Source organism: Triturus cristatus, chromosome 9 (assembly GCF_964204655.1).
Source record: "Triturus cristatus chromosome 9, aTriCri1.1, whole genome shotgun sequence".
NCBI lineage: Eukaryota > Metazoa > Chordata > Amphibia > Caudata > Salamandridae > Triturus > Triturus cristatus.
In genome coordinates, this window is record NC_140592.1 from 876,667,680 (window position 1) to 876,676,384 (window position 8,705).

At 46.2% G+C, this 8,705-nt stretch overlaps 1 long non-coding RNA gene across 1 annotated transcript in view; it reads right to left on the bottom strand.

The window, feature by feature from the left end:
* The window catches only part of LOC146798994 (uncharacterized), a 347,593-nt gene extending 339,898 nt beyond the window's left edge, over nt 1-7,695 (bottom strand). Inside the window, exon 1 of the long non-coding RNA XR_014969228.1 lies at nt 7,588-7,695. This is a non-coding gene — a long non-coding RNA (uncharacterized LOC146798994). The remainder of the gene's footprint in view (nt 1-7,587) is intronic.
* Nucleotides 7,696-8,705: the final 1,010 nt, after the last annotated feature.

An 8,705-nucleotide genomic window follows, 5' to 3' on the forward strand; every position in this document is an offset into this window, starting at 1 on the left:
GTTCTACTGCTACTACGGCCACCGATTGGCTCGAAAGGCAGTCTCGAGGGGGAAATGCATCAGAACTACTTGAGGGGTGAAGTGGCAGCTGGAGGTGGACATTAAGACTCAGCAGAAGCGGCTGGCTGTCTTCCAGAGAGGCGAGGTGTCATCCGCGAGGGGAGGTTATGAGAACCCAGTGCATTCTGAACATGCTATGGGACACCTCAGACAAATACACCCTTAAGACATATAGGCAGTGCTTACATAGGGAGGGTGATAAATCAGAGAGGCTTCTGGCCTGGATATTATGATGTTAACAGGAGCCCCCACCCATCTTTCACATCCTGACCGCAGGGTGAAGGTTGGTCATGGGTCGCCAGGACATCGTGGATACTCTGGGGGAATATTTTTGTGACTTCAACCAAGCTGGGAAGGTCTGTCAGGAAAAACTGTAGAGGGGCTTCTTGCGGGGGTGACGTTGCCCTGCCTATCACTAGAAGGTGTTCAGGAGTTGGACAGGGAAATCACATTAGAAGAACTGAAATCGGTGCTAAAGGTTCCTAATAAACTGAAGGCCCCTAGTGGGGATGGGTTCACTGTGGAGTTCTCCCAAACACATTTGCCATTGCTCTCCGAGGGCCTCTCGGATGTCCTCCTGGAGGCACGGGATGTGGGGGTACTTCCCCTCACTATACACAAAGGAATTATCTGTCACATGTTGAGTCAAGGTGGGAATGCCGAGGATCCCACCTCTGATAGACAGCTTACCATGATAAATTCCGATATCAAGGTACTTTCTAAATTATTGGCAACCAGGTTGCGGGAGGGGATACGGGAACCAGTACACAAAGATCAATCCAGTTTTACTCCTGTGTGCAGTACTGCCTTTAGTTTTCGTAGGCTGACCCATGTATCACATGAAACCACGGGGCAGACTGCGATTTGGCACTAAGAAAAAGTGCTTGATACCATAGATTGGCCATATTTGATGGAGGTGCTGCAGGGGATGGGATTCGGGACTGCCTTCTGGAATTGGGTGAAACTCCTACACACGGATCCTAGGGTCATCTTAGGGTGGGGGGTGTGCTGTGAGAGAGTTGGGTGGTTGAGAGGGGGACCCAAATGGAAACTAGTAGAATTGCTCATTCGTGCACCTTCCTTACACTGCCCACTAGTTTGATGAGAAGTTGGCCATTGCTGTGAAAAGACTCTTAAGTCAATTCTGTGCAAAACTCTTATTTCATCCACTCCTTGCTAAAATAACAAGCAGGCACAGACAGGCCTAATTACTATGACTACATTTTATTGCTAAAAAATTATTTCTTGGACTAATCCTCTCTCAAAAAATAAAAAGCATTTTCTTGCTCCTGGGACATGGGGATGATCTTGTTGGACAGGAACACAGGGAAATGGGGATATCGTGCAATGACTGCAGTGTTAAGGGAACATAAGAAGCCATCTCCTAATATTTTTACGCTTGCTATCCTGTCACCTTACAAGCCATTAGACGTGTTTACAATTCTATCATTTTAAAAAATAAAGACAAACATGTTGGATTTTACCTATTCTTCAAGTACCAATAAGTAAGACACAAAAACAGAGATGTTATTAATATGACAGATACATTTTTGGTGGCTGTGGCAGAGGATTTTCTCCATATTGTTACATAACAAAGGGCCTAATATATGGAGTACCCTCCAAGAAAATATAGTGGTCCACCTGCCAAATTAAATTTTGGCTGGACCTTAAGTTTGGCCAAGGTGGAGACTACTCTGTCTCCACTGTGGCCATACTTCTCTGATGGCCCTAGCTAGTAACATATGTCAGAGAAACTGCTAAATGACCACCCACCCAATTTCATGTGCAGCCATGTAGTCATTTTCTACTCTTCCTTACTGCCAGGTTAAACCTGGCAGTCAAAAATTGTAAAACCATTCTAATGCTCCCTTCGCCATGGGAGAAGCCTCCCATGGCGAGGGGGCCACTACTTTTTTCCTTTAAAAAAAGAAAATCCAATTTCGTGATCATGTTTTTTAAAAGAAAAAAATACTGTTTGCGGCAGGGTTGCGTCCTTCTGACGTAGCCCTGCAGCAAACAGTAAAAAGCATTGACAGGAACCACCATGACATCAGTCTCTGCCAATGCTTCTTCTAAATGACCGCTGGCTTGGAGATCATTTATAAATTAGGAGGGCGGCCTCGCCATTTATTCCGTCCCCATGACAGTGCGGTGGTCCACCCGCCTAAATATAGTTCAGGCCCAAATTGTCCATAATGATAGAGTGTATGCTCAGTTGAGCCTCAAAATTGGAATAAATGTGCATCTCTTTCATCTAGGTCAGAGGTGGCGGTGATATGTGGCCCTCAGTTGCTTTAACAGAGAATGCTGACTAATCACATAGTTTGATTTAAGTGAGCAGTTACTTCTTGCCTCCATTCTATTTAGCTCTGATCTCAGTAATGGAAACCAACTTCTTACCTCTTCAGATAACTACCTCAAGACTCCCTTCCCTCACTTTCTGTGAGGAAATACATTTAGGTGTGGGTTTATGGACTGAAATGTGTATTTCTCTTTCCTTAGTTGTTATTGTGAATGGATTAAAGATAACAATGCAAACTATAATACCTTGATGCGCTGTTCGTGAAAAGTTGCTTTTGACGTGAACAGGCACTGGTGTCGCTCAGAATGGTAAGATGGCATCTCATGACAACAGTGCCTATGCAACGGGAGACCTGGCTCAAACTTAAACAATCTGTGACCCCACTGGCCGGCATTTGGTTGGATTTTGGTGTGGAGATGAGCTTTTGATCATAAAATAGGGACACATTGCTCAACTGTAGCCTTGAAGACAGAAAAATGGATCCCGTTTGTCCTGGATTAAAGTACAGATAGCTAGTGGTCTCTCACCAGAGAAATATTTCAAATGAATTTAAAGTTTAAGCAAATGATGGATTTGATGTTACATGAGACCCTATTGGCGGCTTCTGTAAAAAACTAGTAGACATTATTGAAAATGTAAAGCTTTTAGGAAGTTGTACGGAATTGTCAAGTTCTGTTGTTATTGGATTGAGAACTTGCAGACAAAATAGAAAGAAAACTGGACTGTTCCATAATAAGGTAACTGCCTGGAATGCCATGTAACCTGCAAGGCCATGAGAAGGGAGGCAGAAGCAGACATTGGGCTAACTCTGACCTAGGCTCAGAGAGGACCCAAGTCTGTTTAAAAACCTCTTCATTTCCATATTGACAAGCCCGTCTTTGAGGAGAAATTATGAAATTAGTAATAATGGCATCAAGGAGAAGAGAGAATATATGAGTCAGAGACAGAGCAGGAAAGAGGAGGATGTAAGAGAACTGAAGTAAGAAGAACAGAAGAAATAAAATGAAGAAGGTGTGTAACATAAAAGTAGGTTTAAAAGGGAAAAAAGCAGAAGACAAAAAGTGAGGCACAGACAGGAAAGAAAGGATGAGTGGAAATGTGGATGGATAGATAAAAAAGAGAGGTATTAGAGAGTGCGTTGTTACGGAGCAAGTCCTAGGGGATGTGGCTTGGCTTGGAGTCAGCGTAGGCGAGGTCCGGCTGTACCGGGTCGATGGCTCCTGTGTACAGATGTCAACGCCCGAACTGCAGAACGAGAGGGCAGAATGCACTCGGGCTGTGACTCTATGAGCACCAGCTTCGTTTGCTTGACACTGAGTGTTCCTGACTGCATATCCCAACCTCTCACCTGCCGCACGCCAATACTCCGAAACCGGACACCCGGTGAGTTCAGTAGGGTCAGCAGGTTGGCGATGGTCACTGGAGGCAGTTGCGTGCCGGGCCCACTGCACCTCTGCACCTTTAGCACCTCTACTCCTTTAGCAGTGCAAACAAGCATTGGCATAGCCAATAGGTCTCGCCTTTGGGTCCTTATAAGTATTTAGTTATGCAGCACAATATCCTTGGTGCAACAACATCAACTGTTGCATGGCTAAAGACTTATAAGGTTCCCAAAGGCGAGACCTATTGGCTATGCCAATGCTTGTCCTCTTCTGTATGCAGACTGGGGGCCATCTTTGAGCTGCGGTGCCAGAATTGGGTAGCCCAACTTCTATTGACTGTAGTTCGCATAGACATAGTAGTCTATGGTGATAAAAACCCTGGCCTGCATTTGCAATCTTCAAAGCTGGTTATTTGGAATGCAAATTGGAGAGGTTTCTTTTCCTGCTGTTGACATGCGATTAAAAAAAAGTTTTTAAAACTTTGCAAACAAAAAAAAAACACATGGAGAGTTTATTCACAATTGGTGGCTTCTCTCTGGATGGGGGCGAGTTGGTGGCCAGCACTTGTACTTGAAATCAGGGGTGTCCAACGCAGGCCCTCGATGGCCGGATCTCGGCTCCACTATGATGACAAGCGCAAAAGAGAAGTTCACAAACAGTGGCTAAAAGGAACTCCTTTACTAAATCGGTGTCCATCCTCAGTGCTTCAAATGGAAATCCAGAAGTGCTGGTACTTACTCCTCATAGGACCTTCTTGCTCCTAAATATTTCTCAGCCCTGGTGTGATGTTTTTTAAACAGTGCTTCATGTCACTCACAGAGAAAGGGACAGGGCCGGGGCAGAAGAGCTGGAAAAGAAGGAAGCCGACCAGGGGGAGAGGAAATGAAGTCATGTGGAAGAACCAATGAGAAAGGAGCCTTGTGAATGGAATAATCTTGGACACATCTTGTGTGTTGTATCAAACAGCAATAGAGCTCAGCTGATGCCAACGTTAGGACTCTGTTCTGCAAGGAAGACGCAGCAAAGCTTTGCAGTGGCTTAACAAATTAATTGGGGACCCATGGAGGGTTGGGGTCCCACCTGCACCCCAGGGGTCTGTGTTATGCCCCAGGAGCATGGCCATTTCAGCCGGTAACTTCACCACGGGATAAATGTTAGCCTGCACTTTGCTGTTTTACTGTGGGTCGCAATTGCCAGTCGAGTCAGGTTTCACAGAGACATAACAGGATTCCCCGCACATATCACCAGGCCCGGCTCCAGGAATTTTTATTTGGGTGGGCCAAGGGTGCATTTGGGTGGGCCACTGCGGGCTCGATTTGTCGCATATATGTCTAGGCAGGTCTGCTTCAGGGCCCTCCTTTATCTCTTCTTAGTCTTACAATGCCCAGTAAAACGCACTCTTTTCCAAATCTCTTTCTAAATATTATCACTCTTAAAAAGTGCTTTTCTTCCATGTAATGTCCCTTTGATGGGAAGAGGAGGTTTCTGAGGTGGGAGTATCAGGCAAGTGACACTACTCAGGCTCGTTTTGTGCGAGTCTTCAGGGAGAATCCCTCTTCATTACTACCTCCACCTGACCCCGGACTCTGCAACGCTCTCCCTTACAGGCTTGATTATCCACTACTCCTCTCCAGTGCACCTTATCTCACAGCTGACCTTGGGCCCCGGCCCCATATCAGGCACCATCGGGCTCCTCTTTCATTTTTCCCGGTAAAAACATTAGTAAAATCACCTTCGAACTTAAAACATTGAATATAGTGGTAAATATAATTAGCATGCACTTTAAAGTATGTTCCACAGTAGCCCTTATGACCCGACTGCTAATTAAATAAACAAAAACAGAAAGGCCATGACAGGGCCGGCTTCAGCGCAGATGTGAAAATCTTTTTGGGCGCCACACCAATAACCTCTTTCTCTGTAAAAAAACCTTTACTACCACCTTCCAACAGTGCCCCTCATCCCTCCATGGCCCCCCCATTGACCTCCTCCTCAGATTCCCTCACTGCCACAAGTGCCCCTCATCTCCCCATAGTCCCTCGCCCTATTGACCTCCTCCTCAGACTCCCTCACTACCACCTTCCACCAGTGCCCCTGACTCCCTCACTACCACCTTCCACCAGTGCCCCTCATCCCTCCATAGCCCCCCCTATTGACCTCCTCCTCGAATTCCCTCACTGCCACCCTCCACCAGTGTCCCTCATCTCTCTGTAGCCCATCCCCCACATGACCTTCTCCTCAGACTACCTCACTGCCACCCTCCAGCAATGCCCCTCATCTCTCCCTAGCTCCCCCCTCCACCCCATGACCTCTTCCTCGGATTCCCTCACTGCCACCCTCCAACAGTGCCCCTCATCGCTCCATAGCCCCTCCCCCTATTGACCTCCTCCTCGGATTCCCTCACTGCCACCCTCCAACAGTGCCCCTCATCGCTCCATAGCCCCTCCCCTATTGACCTCCTCCGCAGATTCCCTCACTGCCACCCTCCAACAGTGCCCCTCATCTTTACGTAGCCCCTCTCTCATATGCATTTCATTTGTTGTACAGCGCTACTCATATCAGTCTAGTGTGTGTCAGTACTTTACACCACGCACACATTTTACAGAGACAATGAATCATGCAAGTATGTAAATCAGTCTACAGGGAATGTCAATGAGGATTACAAGGTGTATGAATCACATGAGATCCATACTGGTGGGCAGTATATTTTAAGAGGGTTTGGTCTGGGGAAACACAACCTTAGGATTTAAAGAGTATTCCAGGGGGGGTCAGCTTTACTGATAAAAATGTATATCTGCCCAAACATACAAATTTTAGCAACATTAGAATAATGAAAGACTGGGGAAGTTCTAACTATATCACAAAAAAAAGAAAGAGAAGTTCTAACTATACCATTCATGTTTGTATGTAGCTCTTTGATGACATTTCATTGGTCACTGTCCTATGTTAGGATTGTAACTTCTGAACTGCAAGTAGCACAAGGACCTCTGTCACAAAGGTAGTAACCCACTGAGCTTCCACATAAAATACAGTTCATCTGCATTTAAAAACTACTAACAGACAAATGATTGCTCCCCAGCAGGATCATTTATCACCAGCGTTATCTGGGCATTTTGTATAACTGTTTAAATGAAGCACTCACGAAGTATGTGTCCTGCTGGGCATGTGCAGATTTTAAAAAGAAAAACAAATAGTAACACATTCTCTTACCTATTCCATTAGTCAAACTTTGTGTCACAGCCTGATGTGATAAGCAGCTGCAGGGGTCAGGAAAGGTGAATAGGAATAAACAAACTTCTTTTCTCCTGCGCTGCATAGAAAAAGAAATATCCACGCAGCAGAACATTGTGGCCTTTGCCATGTGGAGATGAAGGGGTGAAAAAATAAACAAAGCCTCGTTAACACGTAAATGGTCTTTTAAAGACTTGTGAAGTACTCGGGTGCCGCTGCGATAATCTCTAAAATGGTCTGTGTGTGTGCCCGCCCGGGAAGCTGTCTCGGCCCGGGGTGACACACACGACGTGTGCTTTGCGCGCCTGCCTTCAAGCCCTCACTGCGAGGGCCAAGGCTCCTGTTTGGGTGGGCCAGGCTCCTGTTTGGTTGGGCCTGGCCCACCCGCTAGAACCGGGCCTGCATATCACAATTAACCGAGCCGCTGTTAAAGAGGGCCACGGTGTTTATTTTACATGGTAGCCCTTAAAACTAGGATGTTCGTGTTTCCAAGCACTTTCAGCATTGTCAGAGGGCAAACTGAGGCACAAAGAGAAAGCAATTTGCCCAAGATCACACCATTAAGTTCAGTTTGTGAGCTGGGACTAGGAGCACAATCAGTAAACATCGACTTACCATAAAGGCCACCATTCTGGTGCTATATTCTGTCCTAAGCATCTGAGCGCAGCAGCGTCCGCTCTCCGGTTACAGGGCGTGGGGTAGGGGGCTGCGCCAGCCTGTCCGGTCCCTGTCACATGGACGCCATTTTGGTATTTTGTTTTGCTAGCATGAGTGTTGCGTGCGCTGCCAATCACTGGCTGCTTTTCAGAAGCGCAGCAGCTCGGAGGCCTTCAAGTCCCCCGGCCTGTGACATATGTGCAAACAGGAGGTTAACAGGTTCACGTGTCAGCGAGATTCACAAGCCATATGTGTTCTCTATTGGAGACTTGGCCAGCCCTGCACTGTGGGGGGAGGCCACACGGGTGAGCCGAGAAGCCTACACCACAGGCATGCCTAAGATCACACCATGCGATGGGGCGACGCTGGGATACAACCCAGAGAACAAGCCATACACACCCTTCCCTAAAAACGAGTGACAAGAATCACAGGTAACTGAGTAAATGCGGGCTGTGGGAACAAGATATCCCTGTGTAGCGTTGAGCACATCCTAAATATCGTCAGTCATATTTTAACCTGCTCCGTCCTGGCACACTGCCATTATCGGACATTTTCCGGTGATGTGCCTCCCACAAACATGAAGATAAGAAGGCTTTCAGCCCCGGCTCATTTAAAGCTCCGCCCCCGATGAAAACTTCCTATTGACATATTTTGTAGACATTTTTATTGTGCCTAGTCTGCTGGTAGGAGGGGCTTTTAGCGCTGTCATTCACCAGTGGTACCTGGACTAGTGAGTATTTCAGAATTAAAACAATTAAGAGAGCTATAATGAAGAAATACAGCACTGAGAAATATAAAGGAAAATTTCAGAATGGCTGATAACTCATTGTACAGTAGGTTGACAGAACCATGATAACCCTAAAACACAGCTGCTTTTTGTGAAATTTGTATTTATTTTGTACATAGTAGCTCAGAAGAAGGATGGGAAAAAAGATCAGAACAAAGTGATTTCACACCACATAGCTCTTGCATTCTGGCAACACAGCGAAACGTATCCTAATTATTTGCATTCACAATGTAGCAGCACCAAGAAATCCGTAAATACTGTTAAAGGTGCGCAGTCAACATATGCTTGG